Source organism: Thalassophryne amazonica, chromosome 20 (genome assembly GCF_902500255.1).
Source record: "Thalassophryne amazonica chromosome 20, fThaAma1.1, whole genome shotgun sequence".
Classification (NCBI taxonomy): Eukaryota; Metazoa; Chordata; class Actinopteri; order Batrachoidiformes; family Batrachoididae; genus Thalassophryne; species Thalassophryne amazonica.
This window is the reverse complement of record NC_047122.1, coordinates 23,116,138-23,136,144: the sequence shown is the minus strand read 5'-3', so window position 1 is coordinate 23,136,144 and position 20,007 is coordinate 23,116,138. Positions and strand designations below refer to the sequence as shown.

General features: G+C 41.0%; 1 pseudogene; it reads right to left on the bottom strand.

The window, feature by feature from the left end:
- Positions 1-3,072: 3,072 nt before the first annotated feature.
- LOC117501762 lies at positions 3,073-19,746 on the bottom strand (annotated as a pseudogene).
- Positions 19,747-20,007: the final 261 nt, after the last annotated feature.

Below are 20,007 nucleotides of genomic sequence, written 5' to 3'. Positions count from 1 at the left end.
CCATGATACACTGAGGCTGGATTCTAAGTGTCGTTTTTTTCCTCTTAAGTGGTACCGAAAACCTGCTTGGCCCATGGACTAATAGAATCCAATGGACATTGACCTTGTTTGACCTTTACTTTGGAGACTAAGCATTCAGCACTGTCAAAACTATTCCATTTATTAATCCCATTAGCTCAACCAATAATTTGCATCACGTTTTACCAAAATTGGAGCAACTTTAACTTTTGACCCCTGTACAAACTGAAATTGACCTTTGTCACCATTCTTGCAGTTTTTACCCCATAACTCCATAACATTCAGTCACAGATAGCACAAACTATACCTTTTTGAAATGTTTATGATCAAACAAGTAATGTGATGTAGTTTTCAATTTGATTGGAGCATTTTTAAATTCTGACCCCTGTGTATTTCTTCAATTGACCCCTACCTGGCTGCCTATTGAAAATTCAAGTGGACAGTCAGTTTTTTTGATGAGTAATGTCTAAGGTGTATATGTGCCAAATGTTGTGTTTGTATCACCATTTGAAGGATTGTTTCAGTTATCTGCTGCACTAAAATAACTTCATAAGTTCAAACTTTTCTACGGCACCAATAAATACAATAAATGTATAAATAAATATATTCTCACTACGCAGCATGACTCAAAATAGCCTTTTTCAAGAAACTAGAGCATTTCACACAATCACAACAGAATACAGAAAATATACTTTGTGCGATACACTGATGCACACCACAAATATACTGTACAGTGTTTGTAATACAGAAAGCAGCAAAGCTTAAAATGGGCTCATTTTTTGCAGACAAAGTGTCACGACACACAAGAAGCAGCATCCAGAAAAGCTCTGGAGGCCTCAGACGGAACGCTGCTCAAACATCGAGTTCAACAACATTTTACGTGACGCCTGCAGCGCAAAGAGAATTTATGTGATTTATTACGACCTAAACACACGCATTCATGTTAGAACGTGCAGCATGTTTTGGAGAAAAGTAGAATTTAAAGCACAGTTTTAGATTTCTTCATAAAGCAGGTAGAAGATGCCAATGAGGCCGACAAACAATAAAACATTTTGCCCACAGAATAAGGAGGCCACATAGTGTGAAAACAAGCCCATAAACATTTTTTTTAACTGAATGTTTTTGTTATTTTAGCTGGTATATCACAGCCAGACATCTACACTTTAATGTTATATTTATTATTACGTTTAAACTCAGATACGATTGTAACCAGAAAAAAAAAAATAAAATTTAAAAAAATAAAGAATGGGAATTTCCAAATCGCCATGAGTGAAATAATGACGTGTTTAAAAAGATTGTTATTAATCCGTCACAATAAAGCCTCTGATGGCATTCGAGGGGTCTCAAAAGGGACATAAATTTACCATCACATTTTTCCAAAATATATTTATACATTTCTTTGAAACAGTTCATGCATATCTCAGCAGAAACAGTCACTGCTGGATTCTGAAGGCCAATTGCATCTTCAGAATCTATTTCATGGATTCACAATTTATCTATTTATTACGGCTGTGATACTAATGCAGAACATTGTGATATTGTTCAACTTAATTAATTTCAGTCTGTCGCAGGGCCACATATAGACAAACAAACAAACACATTCACACCCGCACGCACACCTACGGACAATTTAAAGTTTCCAATCCAACTAATCTGCATGTCTTTGGATGTGAGAGGAAGCCAGAGCACCTGGAGGGAACCCGCACAAACACGGGGAGAACATGCAAACTCCACACAGAAAGGCCACAGGTGGGATTCGAACCCATGACCTTCTTGCTGTGAGGTAACCACTAATCCACCATGCTGCCCATTATTGTTGTTATTATTATAAATTTTTATTTATTATTTATTATTATAGAGCTTTTCCAGGAATCAATGCACTAAAAAAACTCAAATAATAAAATAAAGCAAATAATAAAAGTACATTGCAAAAATGCTGAAAAATTCCAGATTAAAGATGGGCTCCCATTTTATTGTAGTGTTTCCAAAGCTGTGGGCCAGCAATCCATGTTCACCTACTTCAAATAACATCCAATATGTTGTCCACTGCACGTTTAGTTGTGCATCTTGCTTATTTTTCTAATTTAAAAGTCCTTATGGATGTTAAGTAACAGCACAGACTGTCGTGTGCACGTGTTGCACTGAGTTCCTGTCTTGTCTCACCGCCAGGGAAAGGCTGTGTTAAAGAGTGAATTCCACATACAGAAAAAAGGTGTCATTTATACTCTGATGCTACTTATACTCCAAAAAATACAGCAGTTTGTTGCTCAGGTAAATTGCCTGTAAGTAACCATTAAAATTCAGTTAAAGTGATAAAAAGCGCTGCTGTGCTCAGTGACTTCTATACTAGTTATTGCAAGTTGTTGCAGTGCTCATGTGGTTGACAAAGTATGTCTAAATAATCTATAAATCTTTTATAGCTTTTACTCTTCAACAGCACATAGCTTTCACTACAAACGAGTTTACCATTTACCATTATAACTTTGGGATCATCTCAAGGCATTGCAATTTCTACTTTTGTACCAACTACCTATAATACAAAATTCAACTTCTAAACTATATTCTTGTGGTTCTTTTGCCACTTTCAGCATTTAGAGATTTACTTATGAAATATAAATGAACAAAAACTCATCATCAATGAGATTCTCAATTAAATGTACTCTGTTAAACTACTACTCTGCCTTTTAAGGGGTTACATTACGCAGTAAAATTTTTGGAATCTGCCATTTACAATTAAATATGGTTGCAGATTCATGCTAATTATCCTTAAAGTCCTACAATTCTATGTTCAAGTGTGAAAAAAATCCCCCACTATAAATAAACATTAGCCCTGAAATAGCTTGTTCTGGACTTTTGAGATATATGTCAAGGAAGTCCATATCTAGGCCACGCTCTCAAGGGAGCAGGGAGTGGCAAGTACTACAGCTTCTGTTTAAAGCAACAAGAACAGAAATTGGTTGTTCCTCAGACACCTGCATAAATTTTGTTTTGGTGGCTTTAATGGGGGATGTATCACTTTAATGTTTGATACAAATTTTAACATTTGTTTTTAGAAAACCTGTCGGCCTACATTAACGTGTTGACAAGGTGCACAATATCAACCATTTAAGCTGTAGAAATTCTGATTATCGTCAATTCATGAAAGTTTTTTTTTTGCCATTAGAACAAAGAAACAAACAAAAAAATCTCTGACATACAATAAGACATGTTTGAAAAGTATAGTTCAATATTTTGAGAAATGTGATCATTACTTTTGCCAAGGAAATTCCATTGTCAAAGCAAATCTCTCCCCTGCTGGTTTCTGAGGCAGTGGAAGTTAACACTCAATACCAACATGGAGGTGCTATCATAATAGCTAGCTAGCTGTGCCACTGAATCCAATTTTATAAATTCCTTTTCTAATGATGCATATACTGTTTATGTAGTTTATGTAGCTATAACTGGATAGTGCAAGTATGCTACTTGAAGTTACTGTTAACTTCTAAGTCTATCCAGGTACTGGCGAGACAAAGCAGCTAGCAAAGATAGCTCTCTCGCTACAATGGCTAAACAAAGTACTTCTTAAGTCTTAAGCCATTCAATTAAAATTGTAGATTAAAAGGAATAAAGGGTTGAACTGAGGACCCAGCTTTATACAGAAAAATCCAAAAACAAAGAAAATAACACCACAATAAGAAATTAATCAAAACAATAACATAAAAACAAAATTCTCATGGACTAACATTTATCTAAGTTGTAGAAGGTGTCTTCTAATTTCAAAGTCTAAATGTAGCAATAAAAATAAACACATTTTTTGATTATACATCTTCTCCAGGCTCCAATTACAGAGAAATACTATGGCATTGTTAAAAAGCAAGGTGGAGCTAGATTTATCTTCTTAAATAGACTTTTAGACCTGTGATTTGAGAACACCTCAGAAAATATGACAGCAGTGAATAAAATATAGATGCACTACAATTAAACGTTGCTTTATGAACCTACAGCTACAAAGATATATTGCACAAAAACAATCACTAAAGCTTATTTTAAAAAAATTCCAAAAACATTTCAGTGCCACCAGCACACATCTGTACAATTACTAAAAAGCTGAATCACTGCCAGTGCGCTCTGCATCTAGTTTGCTAGCATTTCACCCGACTCGTTAGTTAGCAAAACTAGCCTCAAAGCTGCCGGGACAAATGACACAGGCTTTTACTGACCATACCTGAATCCTTTGGAATGTAGATTTAATCTCAACTGTGACTCTTTCCTTTTAACTGTTAAATGAAGGGAGGATAAATGAAGGAATTACATCACAGAAAACACCTCTAGCTGTTAACGGTTAATGATGTATTAGCAAAAGCAGAAAACAGCTCAGTACAACTGTAGTTGTCTTGATTTGTTAGAAAATGATGTCGTTCCCAATGTTTTGAGGGACAATCAATAACAGGAGTGTTTCTGAAATGTGTGTGATCTTTCATTTATATCCTCCTTCACACAATAAAACCTACATAAAATCTATCTATAGCCGCACTACACGCTCTCCTGTACCGCTGAGTTGGCTTTATCTCCCAGAGGTGTAGTTTCCGCCATGGGAGTTGGAGATGCTGATGGTGCTTCAACCAATGGGACCTTTTCCTTCACGGGTGAGGCAGGAAGCGTCACCGCGGTGGTGCTTGCACTGGTAGGATGCTCCTCCGCGGACAAGGCAGTGGGAGGCAGGGCGCTGCCAAAGTTCCTGGCAATCTCGTCAAAGGTCTTTCCCTTTGTCTCTGGAACTTTGAAGTAAGTGAAGATTAAGAAGATGACGAGGAAGGCGGTAAAGATGAGGAAGACCCAAGGTCCACACAATTCCTGAGGAAAAAAGCAGTGTCAGATCCTCATCCTGCTAAGATGAGTCTATTTTTGCGTAGCATGGTTTAACCTCAAGGTAACATATGCCAGAGGTGGGAGTAAGTCACCATCAAGTCACTCTCAAGTCATGAATCAGCAAGTCCCAAGTCAAGTTTCACATCATAATGACCACCAATTGTTTGTAAGCTGACTTGAGACTTGACTTGGGACTTGAAGATTGATAACTTGAGAATGAGTGGACAGTGACTTACTCCCACCTCTGACATATGCAATATTTTCATGAACACCTTTTCAGTTTGTTTAATACCTTTGTGTTTGTGTTGCATGATGCCCTCTGACTACATAACTGACATGTTATCATCACTTCATTGTTGTTACTTTATTGTTATATTTTTAAATACAGGAAACTTACATCAGTCATTATCAAGGCTTTGTAAAAGCATGGGCAGCTCCAGGGAGGTGCTAGGGGGTGCTAGAGCTCCTCCTGGATTTGTCATAGCACCCCCAAGAAAATGATTCCTCATTTATTATTTTAATTTCATTTCATCCCATGCTTTTAAGGCTTTGTCTACACTGAAACGGAACTTCTCCAATACAGTCTTTTTCTTTGTCATTTTTAAAAAGTGTTCCATCCAAGAAATATCTCTGTTCTCACAGATCCTGTGAAACCATGTGAAAATGCTGTAGTACACATGCCAGGCCTGTATGTAGTGCTGTAACGCGTCTACAAAAAATATAGAAGAAGATGTGCAGCTAATCAATTTAGCAACGAAAGCTAAAACTTTAGAAGCCGGCTGCCGGAATAAATAAAGTCTTTTAATCTGACCTGTTGCCAGAATTCATCATCACAGATGAAAACTGTTCTTCACATGACACCCTTGTTTTGGAATTCCTTTTTATGTTTGAAGTTACTTGTTAAGGGTTTTTTAAAGGGTTTTTCAAAGTCCCTCAGTGTCCGTCTGCTGTGAGTGAGTTTCTCAGATTCATGTGATTAGATAAATATTTCACTCATAAAAGAGAATAAACATTCATCAACAGAACTAATTGTTTTACGCAAAATGAGTGTCACGTGATGTTCAATGACATCATGTTCAACAATGCCATGATAGTATGAGCGAAGTGTTGTGCAGCGGTGCGATGTGGCAAAATATAAACGCAACAGTGTTGCGCTTATATTTTTGTTATATATATACACAGTGAGGAAAATAAGTATTTGAACAAACTGCGATTTTGCAAGTTCTCCCACTTGTTCAAATACTTATTTTCCTCACTGTATATAACAAAAATATAAACGCAAGACTTCTATTTTTGCTCCCATTTTTCATGAGCTGAACTCAAAGATCTAAAACATTTTCTGTACAGTGGTCCCTCGTTTATCGCAGGAGTTACATTCTAAGAATAACCCGCAATAGGTGAAATCCGCGAAGTAGTCAGCGTTATTTTTTTTATAATTATTATAGAGGTTTTAAGGCTGTAAAACCCCTCACTACACACTTTATACACTTTTCAGTGTATAAGGCATTAACATTTTCTCACTTTTCTCCTGTGTAAACACTCTCTTTTTTCTTCTGGGCGAGACGATTACAAACACACACACGCACAACACAATGCGCGTGCTCTCCTTTCGCTCACTGCCTCCGGGGGTATGGATGCGGGACCCGTAAAGAATCCAAGTCATGGCCACGGAGCTCTGCGGCTGCGGTTACCGAGACCATGCAGCGGGCGCTGGGGATTTTTCCGCAAGAAGTCTATCCTTGCTGGCTGCCAGAGCGCTCCGCATCAAAACAGCGAGCATAGTCTTTGGACCTTTTGCCAGAGTTGTCCGCAGCTCCGCACAGCAGAGAGGGGGGCGGCGTGAGTGGCCCGCTGCGGCGCTTACTGAGCCCGCAGACTCGGTAAGCCCATCGGAGGCAGTGAGAGCAGTCGCGGTGATGCTGACCAGCCCGCCTGATAAGGACGCAGAACACAATGCGCTGTTAAATAAAAAGAAGCAGCATGCAAAATTGCACTTAAAAAAAAAAATCTGAGAAACTGCGAGGCCGTGAAAGGTGAACCGCGTTATAGCGAGGGACCACTGTATACACAATTTCTCTCAAATATTGTTCACAAATCTGTCTAAATGTGTTAGAGAGCACTTCTCCTTTGCCAAGATAATCCATCCCACCTTACAGGTGTGGCATATCAAGAAATAATTTATTTATTATTTGATTATATTATAATAATTATTTCTTTATTATATTAATAACTCATGTTCACTCTGAAATTTTTCATGAAAAAATGCTTGTGTAAATGTAAATCAATGGAAAATCAAAGATTTTGTTAATTTTGTAATATATTAAATTTTAAAGGTTACCAAAGTTAGGAACAAAAATAAACACATAAAAACATTCAAAGTAGAGTGAAAAACAGAAGAAATATAGAAACAAAAAGAAGATAAAGCCAAAATGACCAGTTAACTGTCCAAGACCGGATGGTTCTCGTTTCCTTACCTCAAGCTTCAGGAAACTAATTCCCACCAGGAAGTTAGCCGTCCAATTACAACAGCCAGCCACTGCCATGGCTGCTGGGCGTGGCCCCTGAGAGAAGAGCTCCGCCACAATGAACCATGGGATTGGCCCGGGGCCCAGTTCAAACATCGCCACGAAAAGCATGACGGCCATGATGGCCACGTAGGTCATAGCTGAGATGTGTTTCTGCACAGACGGAGGGACAGAGACAGACAGGAAGACAACACGTCTTATTTTTTGTAGAACCTTCATATTTAGAGAAGGGCCAAAAGCTCAATTGTGATTGGTCAGTTAAAACATCTGTAAACATGTTTTTAGCAATTATTCTTGAAAATGTTGCAAAATCAATAAAACATTCTGCAGTTTATTTAAAAGTTTGAATTAGTCATTAGTCAGGTTTTTTTCATTTTGGCTACTGCATAGAACAGTATGGAAACATTATTCTTAATTTATATCTTATATAACAAAGGATGAACATTATTTGAGATAATCTGAACCTGCTGAAAGTTGTCAAAAATTTTTAAAGTCTCACAAAAGTTGTAATTATATATTATATATTATAATTATATATATATATATATACAAGGGCTGTCCATAAAGTATAGGTCCTTTTTATTTTTTTCAAAAATTATATGGATTTCATTCATATGTTTTTACGTCAGACATGCTTGAACCCTCGTGCGCATGCGTGAGTTTTTCCACGCCTGTCGGTGACATCATTCGCCTGTGAGCACTCCTTGTGGGAGGAGTCATCCAGCCCCTCGTTGGAATTCCTTTGTCTGAGAAGTTGCTGAGAGACTGGCGCTTTGTTTGTTCAAAATTTTTTCTAAACCTGTGAGACACATCGAAGTGGACACGGTTCGAAAAATTAAGCTGGTTTTCGGTGAAAATTTTAACGGCTGATGAGAGATTTTGAGGTGATACTGTTGCTTTAAGGACTTCCTGTTGTGTGGGCCGCTGAAGAGGAGGTACTGCTGGCCCACCACCACCAGAGGGCGCCCTGCCTGGAGTGCGGGCTCCAGGCACCAGAGGGCGCTGCCGCCTTATGGGAGTAGCCTGGGTGACAGCTGTCACCCATCACCAGACTCAGCTGTTCCACTCAGCACAGAGGTATATCAGGAGGACGGCGTCTCCACCTCAGTGCCGAGATATCGCCTTACATTAGAGGTAACGTTCTCTGCATTAATATTCTGATTAACTGGCTAAAAGATTTGTTAAACCTTTGCAGGACAGCTGATTATTGTGAGCTAAATTGCTTGGAGAAGTACTCACCTTTCTGCAGTATTGACGTGAGGTGGAGTCAGCTTCTTCCCTCTCTGTGTACTGGGTGCAGCCGCATCCACACCTGTGTGTTTGTTCTCTTGCCAGCAGTATCGGATCCGACGAGCGGAGACAGTGGCCACCTGGGAATTCGGGACTTGGCGGTTCCAGTATTTCCAGGGTTCGGTGGCAGGGGAAATCTGGGTGGTTCCGGCTCGACTCGGACGGACGTCTCCTACCTTCGAGCCTGCCCACACGACACCAGTGGAATTCGGTGTAAACCCAAATTGTCAATTGTTGTATTGGTTGTGCATTTTCACGACAGTAAAACTTGTTATTTACTTTCTCCATTGTCCGTTCATTGCGCCCCCTGTTGTGGGTCCGTGTTCCAACACTTTCACAACACTTCCCACAGAGCGAGACGTCGTGCAGCACTCCCAGGCGCCGTCGTCAGCCTGTTTCAAGCTGAAAACCTCCACATTTCAGGCTCTATTGATCCAGGACGTCGTGAGTGAACAGAGAAGTTTCAGAAGAAGTCGGTTTCAGCATTTTATCCGGATATTCCACTGTTAAAGGAGATTTTTTTAATGAAAGACGTGCGGACGGGTCCGCGCGTCGGGACGCAGCCGGCGCGGTGCAGCGGCACAGGAAAAACACCTCCGTGTTGATAACCATTTGTAAAATCCAGGCGGCTTTTGATGGCTTTCAGTGGAGTGAGTATATGAGAAATTGTTTAACAGCTGGACATGTTCCAACTTGTCCTTAAGGCTTCCAACAGAGGTGTTTTTCCTGTGGTGGAGCGTCGCGGCGGCTGCGAGCCGACGCTGCAATCCGCCTGCACGTCTTTCATTAAAAAAAATCTCCTTTAACAGTGGAATATCCGGATAAAATGCTGAAACCGACTTCTTCTGAAACTTCTCTGTTCTCTCACGACGTCCTGGATCAATAGAGCCTGAAATGTGGAGGTTTTCAGCTTGAAACAGCTGACGACGGCGCCTGGGAGTGCTGGCACGACGTCTCGCTCCGTGGGAAGGTCCTTAAAGCGACAGTACACCTCAAAATCTCTCATCAGCCGTTAAAGTTTCACCGAAAACCAGCTTAATTTTTCGAACCGTGTCCCACTTCAATGTGTCTCACAGGTTTAGAAAAAATTTTTGGTCAAACAAGAGCGCCAGTCTCCTCAGCACTTCCTCAGACAAAGAATTCTGACGAGGGGCTGGACGACTCCTCCCACAAGGAGTGCTCACAGGCGAATGACGTCACCGGACAGCGTGGAAAAACTCACGCATGCGCACGAGGGTTCAGCATGTCGACGTAAAAACATATGAATGAAATCCATATAGTTTTGAAAAAAATAAAAAGGACCTATACTTTATGGACAGCCCTCGTATATGGCTTCAATCATGTAAAAAAATGGGGAGAGCGACATGTGCCATTTGGCATGCTTATGTATTTGGGTAAAGAGGAATGCTAACGGAAAGTAATAGGAACAAATATTTTTGGAGAAATTAGCAATTTTAGCTAACCAATAACAATGACTGCTGTGCTGCAGTGCACCATGGGAGTTCGGGGGTTTTGAGTTTTAAATGTTACTGTGGTTATGTTAGTTTAAAAGTGTTAGTGTTATTGTTTTTTTTGTGTTTTGTAGACCAGTTATTTAGTCAGTTTAGATAAGTCTCATGTTGCTCTTACCATGAGTGACTTAAGTTTCTTGTTGGAACCATGAGTAAAATGTTTAGTTGTTTTAGTGTCTTCAGCTACTGTCTTTGTTTGTGAAATTAAAAACACCTGTTACAGCAGCTGTGTGTGCATGCATGCATGCTGCTAACTACTTTCTGGACTCAGGCCGTTCCAGCAGGGGGCAGCAAGTCATCTTTATATTAAACGTGTGAGTGTGGGTAGGTGATTTTTATGTTCATTGTAAGTACATCATATAATTGTAATACGTCAATAAATGGATGACACAAGAAAGTGAAAACCTTATTTCCATTGTGGTCCATTTAAAAATCAAATGACCAAACAGAAGCAGAAATAAAATAGTGTATATGATAACAAGAACCTAAGGTTCTAAAAACATTCTGGACTCACACGCCATTCCAACTTATTATACAAGCTTTGCTTAATTTATTACCACCCTTGAAAATGGTGAACTACCTATTTTATAAACACTACCCAATCTAGAGTCCTGGATCCCCATGGGCAACACGCTAGTTCTGGAATTAATAATCATAATGGTAAGTACTAGGACTGAACCTTTCCAGTCTTTCTCAAGATGTGTTCAGTTGAGAGATTTCGATGTCAGAGGATTGAGCATCTGGAAGAGTCCATCTGTTCTCAGCTCTGATCAGAACTCACCAGGAGCAGAGAGACGCTCATGATCACGGCACTGACAGCCATCCCACCCAGTCCCAGCATGTGGAGAGTCCTGCGTCCCGCCTTCTCCACCAGGAACAGCTGGAGAGACAAGACAGAAGGTGAAGCGATAGAGGACAAGCTGCTGGGTGCATGGGAAGTCCTTTCAGGATGAAGACACGCTGGTGCACTCACATAAACGACAGTGAAGACTGTGTTGACAATACCGGCGCCGATGGTTGGCATAGATGGGCTGTTTCCTCCAGCGGAGTCAAAAAATTCCTGTAGAATAGTAAAACACCTGAGGGACAAAAAAAAAAAAAAAAAAAAATGGGATCGAAATAACAAGCAAGCATTTGATTTTTTTCATTTAAAAGACATAATTCCAAGGTTACATAAGTGCTCAAAGCACTTTAATGCTTTCCAAAATAAAATAAAAAAACTAAAGCTAAACTAAATTAAAATAAAGGTTTTTTGTTTTTTCTGTACTTATTACTAACTGTAATACAGTTTATTAAAGTGAAATGTTCAAAAACCCCAAATCTGAAAATGTTGGGGGAATATGGAAAAATGCTCATTTTAAAAGTGAATTAAAGGCTGTGATTTTTACATTTTACATTACTTCTGTTTCATTGCAGACCTTATGAACCAAATATATTTTTTCATCATAGCAGGCCAGTCCAGTACTCCTGCCTTTTATTCCTTCAGAAACCATACCTTTGTAATGTGAACAGAATATGGTTTTGCATTGTCTGGTTGAAAAATGCATGGACATCCTTGGAAAATATATCTTCTTGAAGGCAGCATATGTAACTCTAAAGTCTCAATGTATTTTTCTGCATTAATTCTGCCATCACAGAAGTGTAAATTACCTTTGCCAAGGCCACAGACAAAACCCCATGCCATGACAGACCCTGGTGTTTTGGACTTGTCGCTCTGACACAACAGCCTGACAACAGCTCTTTGTCTTATAACATTTATGTCTTTCGTCTGGAGCACACTCCAACCATTTATTCACAAAAAACTGGAATAGTGACTTGTCTAACCACACACTACGCATTTCCATTGTGTGATGATTCAACCTAGATGGCTCAGAGCCAAAAGAAGTTGATGTCACTTCCAGACAAGGATAACATAAGGCTTCTTTTTGACACAGTAAAGATTTAAGTGGCATTTGTGAATGCTGTATTGCAGAGCTTGACAAAGCTTTACCAAACTAATCTATTGCCCATGGGGTTATATCAACTATTGATGAATGATGGTTCTTGATGCAGTATCATCTGAGGGATTGGAGATCATGGGGGTTCAGAACATTTCTAAATTTTGACCACTGTGTAATTCTTCAATGACCCCTGTAGGTCTTTAGAGGTCAGCTCCAGGATACCTCCACATCTGAAAATGAACATTACTTAATTTAGAATGTGAAGTAAAAAGTAAAGTTTCTGGCTGGCAATCAGAGCTTTTTTAAATTGCAGGTTCGAATCCCATGGGTGGCATGTATTTTTTTTTCACAGCAGCTGCACGATGTGGTTACACATGCTCCAGCTGTTGAATTTCAATTTATTTTAATTTATATAGCATCAAATCCCAACAAAGTTGCCTCAAGGCGCTTCGCACAAGTAAGGTCTAACCTTACCAACTCTCGTACTGTGTTCCCGCTGCGACGGTTTCATTCACACCTGCCCGTCGGCTCGATGTTTTCGTGGTTCGCTCATACGAGCTGTTCCGCCGTGATTCGCCCTGATTTGTACTTCGTATCGTACTATGTGTGAAGGGGCCCTTATGGAAATTTTAGCTAAGCTGCATCACTATATAGGAACTATTAAAAAAAGATATTTGCTTTATTTTGGTATTTTTAAAAATGTACTTTGTTTATTGTAAACTGCGATACGCACAGCATTGATTCCAGACAGCTGCTGGGAGAGCTGCAGCATGACGGCGATGAGGAGCGGCTGTCGGTAAGCTGCTGTTTGGAAAAGTTCTGCGATGGTCACCTTCTTCTCCATGGCCATCTTGGCGCTCTCCTCCTTCATCTCCTGCAAGTCTTTACTCACATTCTCTGTGCCACGGAGACGTACGAGGGCTGTAATCAATTCACAACAAGAATTTTTTTATTTTAATTGAAAAATCATGTGTGTCTATAGTGTTTTTATGCACCATGTGGCCACAGCTGGTGTTCACAAACTGACAGAAAAATCCACTGACGCATAAGACATTAGAACCTTCTTTAAAAAGTAAATCTTTTTCTTTTAATCTGTTAAAAAAAATTGATCTTTTTAATCAAGAACAATATACCTTATTCCTCTTTGTGATGTGGTAAGTTTTGAGTAGATATTTTGAATCAAGGTAAACTTTGTTCCTCAAATTTGGGGCAGTATAAGCATTCTTCTTATTGGACGAGTCCAGCTGCCTTACAAAATGCAGTTTTATAAAATCCTACTGTGCTGAAGTACAAACTGTTACAGCGGGATGGACTGACATGATGGTGATGAAGTGTCATCTCCAAGGACACAGACAAGTAGAATGTATTATACATTTGGGATGAAACTTCCTCTACAACCCTGAACCAGCTCCCCTACAATATTTTAAAATTCTACCAATAAGCACCAACTTAATGTGGCATGTTGGCACCCCCAAGTGGCCAAAAATCAGTTTAGAAATTTGTAATTGTGTGTGTATTTGTTTTCATGACAATTCAGGAGATTTTTATGATAATACATCTTCAATATCAGGACACTGGGAATAATGAGGACATCTTCCATGTCCTCTTTTTTCCGAGCACTCTAAACCATTCTAGACCCGCCCCCGCCCCCGCCCAAATATGCTCCCAGACCAAAAATCTCAGATGTCCTAAAGTATTACAATTCTTGGAAAATAAGTAATTGTTTATCGTTTTTGCTCATCTTCAATTTCACCACCTAGTGGCCAGTTTTGGAACTTAACACACGTTTCACACACTCCATTTCTGATGTTATTGTCCTCATAAGTCACATAGTGTCCTCATATGTAACATAAAAATCAGGTTTGACCAAAATATAGCCCTAGGCAAAAACTTAACAGATGGACATATTCCTGTAAGCATGGGTCAGCATGAGTTTGATTCCCAGGCCTCTAGGACCTTGGGAAAGGCATGTTCCCATTTTTCACATTTCTGTCAAATGTCCAGATATGTCATGAAAACGTGTGTGTGTGTGTTTCAAGATCAGTTTAAAAGAACCAACACCATCATTTCATTTAGGTGATGCTCTTATCTTTTGTCTGTCAAAAAAGCATGCCAGCGGAAGAACATTAAAAGTGCAGATCCACAGCCTTGTTTGTGTGTTTGTCTGATGGGAAGTCTGGCTCTGTGTCAACAACCAACAGAGTGCAGGTTTGACAGATGTCAAAACCTTCTGTTTGCTCAAGGAGCCTCTGAGGAAAAAACATCACGACTCACCTGATCTCAACCTCACTGAAGCACCAACAACTTCAAATATGACAACAACTAACTACTACGACAACGACTGTACAGTCGTAACAAACATAACAGGAGGAACAGATGCAGTTCTGTCATTTTTGCACATATACAATTTCCTGTCTCTCCAAAAATAAAGGAAGTTCATTTCAAAATGATCAATGACATATATCTTTCCAAGGAATTTCTGAGACTTCGGTTTGGTTTTGAAGAGAATTACTGCACCTTTTGTGAATGTGACATTGAGACTGTTGATCACTTGTTTATTGACTGTGTATTTGTGAATATTTTCTGGGAAGACTTTTATTTCTGGTGTTCATCTAAATTTGCATATCTGTCTCATCTGGGCAAAGAGAATGTCTTATTTGGTGTAGCTGTAGATGATAGACTGCAAGATTGAGCTTTGAATGTTTTATTAATGATGGGGAAGTTTTTCATTCACAAAACAAATTCATGAAGACCAAACTAAACTTCAGCACAAAGAGCTTTGTCTATTCTTACAATCACTTAAAGGAGAACAGAAATGCTTTCTGAGAATTTGTTTGTGCATTCCTTGGTAAGAATTAAGTGTTATTCATCACTTGCAGAATGTTTGAGCGCAGTGTAGATAACATTATTTGAATCAAATTTGCCGCTAAATTGACATGTAAATCGCCATTGGCTGAAGTCAGTGGAGGGCACTTCCGGTTGACGTCACTGGTTGGTGTCTCCTCTGCTGGGTATGAGTGCAGCGGGCAGCTCATTACTTGAAGCTTTTGAAGTGCATCTGCACAGCAAATATTCCTGATTGTGAGACCAATAAAAAAGATATCTTAAAATATTAAAAAACACCAAATAGCTAAAAATAATAAAAGGGGGGGAAAAAAATGACACCCCACCCCCGATAAAAAAGTTATTTAAAGTTGAGTTTTTTATGGTCTTAGTGTTGTGAAAGTGTAGTGACACGGACCCACAACAGGGGGCGTAAATGAACGGACAATGAAAGAGTCGAATATAAACACTTTACTGTTGTGAATGAGCACAACAGAGCAGATTATAGAATAAATACAAGTCAATGGATAAAGGTGTCGTGTGGGCAGGCTCGACGATAGGAGACGTCCGTCTGGAGAAGAACCGGAACCACACGATTTCCACCGCCACCGAACCCGAAGGATACTGGAGCCGCCAGGTCCCGAGTCCCCCAGGTGACCACCGTCTCCGCGTGTCGGATCTGGTACTGCTGGCGAAGAACAAAGACAGTCAAGTGTGGGTGTGTGTACACCCCGTAACAACTACGGTGGGAATTCCACCTCCACCTCTAACACACACTCGTGCAGCATCTGTGTAACCACTTATCTGAATCTGCAGGCTGAGAAGGTTACCTCCAAAGAAGTACGATATCTCGGCGACGTGGTGGAGGTGTAATCCTGCTTTTATCCGGGGTGAAGTGCAGATGATCGGTGACAGCTGTCATAGTTGATGAGTGACAGCTGTCACCTCGGCTGTTCCTGTAAGGCGGCAGCGCCCTCTCGTGCCTGAAGCCCGCACTTCAGGCAGGGCGCCCTCTGGTGGTGGGCCAGCAGTACCTCCTCTTCTGGCGGCCCACACAACACTTAGAAGTAACAAAAACACTGTAGCTTTATTTGGTAAAAATAAAAATAGAACCATTTACAAGTTAAAACATTCACTCAGCTCGACTGTGATTCTGCAGCTAAAAGGCTAAGCTAATGTTAGCCGAACACTAAACCAGAAGTGCACGTCACAATTTATGTTTAAATTATTCTCACCTCAGACAAATTTGCAGAACTAAACTCCTTTGCTTAAACTGGGTGTTTTTATATATCCAAAAGTGGGGAATTTCAGGCAGGGGTGGAGGCCAAGTGGTTAATGCGCTTGGTTTCAGTGCAGAAGGTTCAGGGTTCAAATCCCACCCCGCCACATTTCTCCATGTGATGTGGAGGTGCGTCAGGAAAGACATCCGGCGTAAAACCTGTGCCAATTCAACATGCAGATCCACCTTGGATTTGCTGTGGCGACCCCGAGTGCAAACAAGGGAGCAGCCGAAGGGACCTACAAAGAATTTCAGACTGAGTGGCTCTGCTCCATCACCCCGGCTGTGTGTCTTCTTGTGCCCTTGAATGAGGCCTGAACCCAGGCTCCATCGTGCGGCTCTGCCCGCTGTCGCGGTTCGATTGATCCCACCAACTCATCAGTCCTCCTTCAGCTCGGCGTCACTCCGAGAAGTCGCTGAAAAAAAGCTTCTCCCAGCAGGGTGATGGGAGATTTGTTCTACTGCTGTTTAAGCTTTTTTTTTGTGGTTCTGCAGACGCAAATCCAAGATGGCGATCGCTCAACTTTCTCAGGCTTTGGAAAAAATCAGAGTGAAAATCTCTGCCCCCTTGCCTCATCCGACGTGACGCCACTGACGCGTTGGGAGGCGTTAACTGGCGCGTCTGCTGCTTCCGGTGTGAAAGGTCCATAATGGCACTATTTCCAACAGCCAAACTTTTTTTTCTGCACTGTGTATTCGGTAAAATAAAAACTTTCACACCTGCAATAATAACACCATATATTTATGAAAGGCTGGCACTGCCCAATACGAATCAATCAACCAATTTATCAGTCGAGCTCTAATTTACAATATTAGTGGGGATGAAGCACTGAGGGAGTAGCAGGACTGTCACCAGTTGAACTTTTCAACAGTTGTATTCGCAGTATTACTGTGTTGTCAGTGCGGGAGCAGTAGTGATGATAATGGAAACAGTAGAAGAGGTGTCAGGAGTGAATACAGTAGTATAGGCACTACTGCACTATTATGAGTGCAGAAGCCAAACCTTTGCGTGCCTGCTCCTCCTGTTTAAGGTTGATGAGGAGGAATCGGGGGCTTTCTGGGCAGAAGGGCAGCAGGAGGCACTGCAGCACGGCGGGGACCACGGTGAGGGCCAGCAGCAGAGGCCACAGCTTGTCTGATCCGAGCAGAGCCTCCAGACCAAAGATCTAAACAGGACACACAAATACGCTGCCGTATGATAGACACCTACATTTCTTTTAATTGGACTGGCACAAATCCGCATGTTTGCGTTGAATAAAGTTAAATCACCTGTGCAATCAGGATGCCTATGACCACACCGAGCTGGTGCAGGGTGCCGAAGGCACCACGGAGGGGCGTGGGTGACACCTCGCCCACATACATTGGAGTCAGACCTGTGAAGAAGCCGCAGAACAGCCCAATGACCAGACGACCGGCTATCACCATTTCATAGGAGGAGCAGATTGTGGAGAGGCCCATGAGGAGGCCGCCGATAACCGCCAGAATATTCACCAGGAACATGGAGCGGCGCCTGACCACAGGACGAGAGATTATAGTTCAAACTGCAACTCTTCATAAACTTCAGAAAACAGAAGGCCTCCAGAGCACCAAAAACAGTTTTATGTTATTTAGTTCATAAAAAGGTTAGAAATATTCTGGCGCCAGAGGTTTTGACTCGTAACATTACAAAGCAGACTCCTCGTGTCTAAAGCACACATGACTCTACAGACATGAGGCACAATGCTGAGCCACAACTTTCATTCTGAGCTCTGTGAGTAGCCAACACCACAGCTACAGTCTGTACTCACCACCAGAGGGCGCTAACACTAAGAATTTCTGACTTATTTTTGGTGGAAGAAAATGCCAATAAGTAATAGGTCATATTAACGAAAACACTGATTCATTTCTACTTGGTTGAGTTATTTCGTCACGATGTTTGCTCAAAGGTGAGAACCTCCAGGTCAAACCTTTTGAAGTATCTTATCTTTTGCTATGGTACTTTGGTTGTCATTGTGATTACTGTGCTAGTTTTTAGAGTTAAACTAGAAACCACGGCGATAAGAACTAATTCAAACCTGACTGTTCTACAAAACAAACATTTTAGAAGTTACCATAAAACACAGTAACAGGCCTGTTAAATTACTGAAATACGACGCATTACTCAACCCTTTTTCAATTCGGTTGCTAAGTGTGAAGTAACGCATCACGTGATTTTCAACTTCCGGGTCCAAACAAAAAAAAAATGCATGCTTTATCAGCTGTTTGTGGTCGTTGGTCGTCTGCATCAGCTGAGCTCTTTCAAAGCTAAGACCTCACAGGCAGAGTACCCAGATGTGCAACCAAGTCAATAGGTCGGAAACATCACCGGAGCTGTCGTTTTATAGATTCCCAGCCGATGACAAACAGAAACAAGCGGCTACAACTGATCAGGTAGGCCCCCTACCCTGGCCTTTTTGTTTTTATTGCTGACGCTGTAGCGGCTGTACCGACCATTTATGAAATGAATCTTGTCAATTTACAACACCACAAGTGTTTTGTTTGGACCCGGAAACAGATTTATCACATGCTGCGTTACATCAGCGCTTAACAGTCCCATAATAGGTCATGAATAAATCACCTTCCTTTCCTGGCTCCACCCCCTTAATGTGCAGCTGTTTAGGATCTCCAACACATTTTGTTAGGATCAGCTGCCTAAAGTGACAGTAACAACCTCAAGGTCTGCACCAGCCCACAGCGCTCAAGACAAACGACAAGCATAAAATCGACAAGTGACACTTTTCTGCAGAAGGCTTTTACAAAGTACAGTTCAGTGATTTTGATGTTTGACCTTTTGACCCCCAAAGCAGCAGGTTTCTTGGGGTCACCATGCCTAAAGCACATACCTAGTTTAATGACAATCAGGCAATTCAGAAAGAAGTTATTGCTCGCAAGATTTTTACAAAGTAGACTTCAGTGACCTTGATCTTTTGACCCCAAAATAAATAGACATCTTGGGGTTACTGTGTGTAATGTATATACCAAGCTTAGTGACAATCAGGCAAGTACACCTGAAATAATCTTGTATAAAAGTGACTGACTGACACCTCGTCCCATCCACTGGCTGCACGGCGGGAAATTAATTACTGGCGCCAACAGTTTTAAAATACAGCTGACCCATTTCAGTTCCTACCTGCCAAATCGATCGGCCAGGGCGCCCATGCACAAGGAACCCACCATACCGCCAACGGTAAAGATGGCGACGGCGACACTCCAGACGATAGTGCACAGACCAGAACTGATAGGTTCACCGTAACGCTCCATCCAGGTATCGTTGAAGAAAGACCTCAGTTTCTGAAAGAAGATTCAATCAGAAAAGTAAGAGAAAGTAAAAATATTCCAGCTTAATATGTGAGCAGACTGTACTTTAAATGATTGTCAGCGCTGACCTGCTCCGGAGCGTTGATGACGCCCGTGTTGTAGCCAAACTGCAGAGAGCCGATAACGGCGGTGGCCAGCGAGAACAGGAGATAACCTGTCACCTGTTTTTCCTACATGGAAAAAAGGAGGAGAAAAAGAAGAACAGGCAGGAAGTCCAGATGGAGGCAAGGAAACATTAATGTCTGTGCAGTCTGAGTTCATAATGTGATTTCCAGTGACGCCACCAGACAAATGTAATAAAAATGTGATGCAGACGACACAGAGATCAATGATGCAGCGTCGCATGACCACAGTGTGTCCGTCCATCAACAGTGACGGCACCATCTATCGCACAATCACAGCTGAGGATGTTAAAATAAATAAATAAAAAACACCTT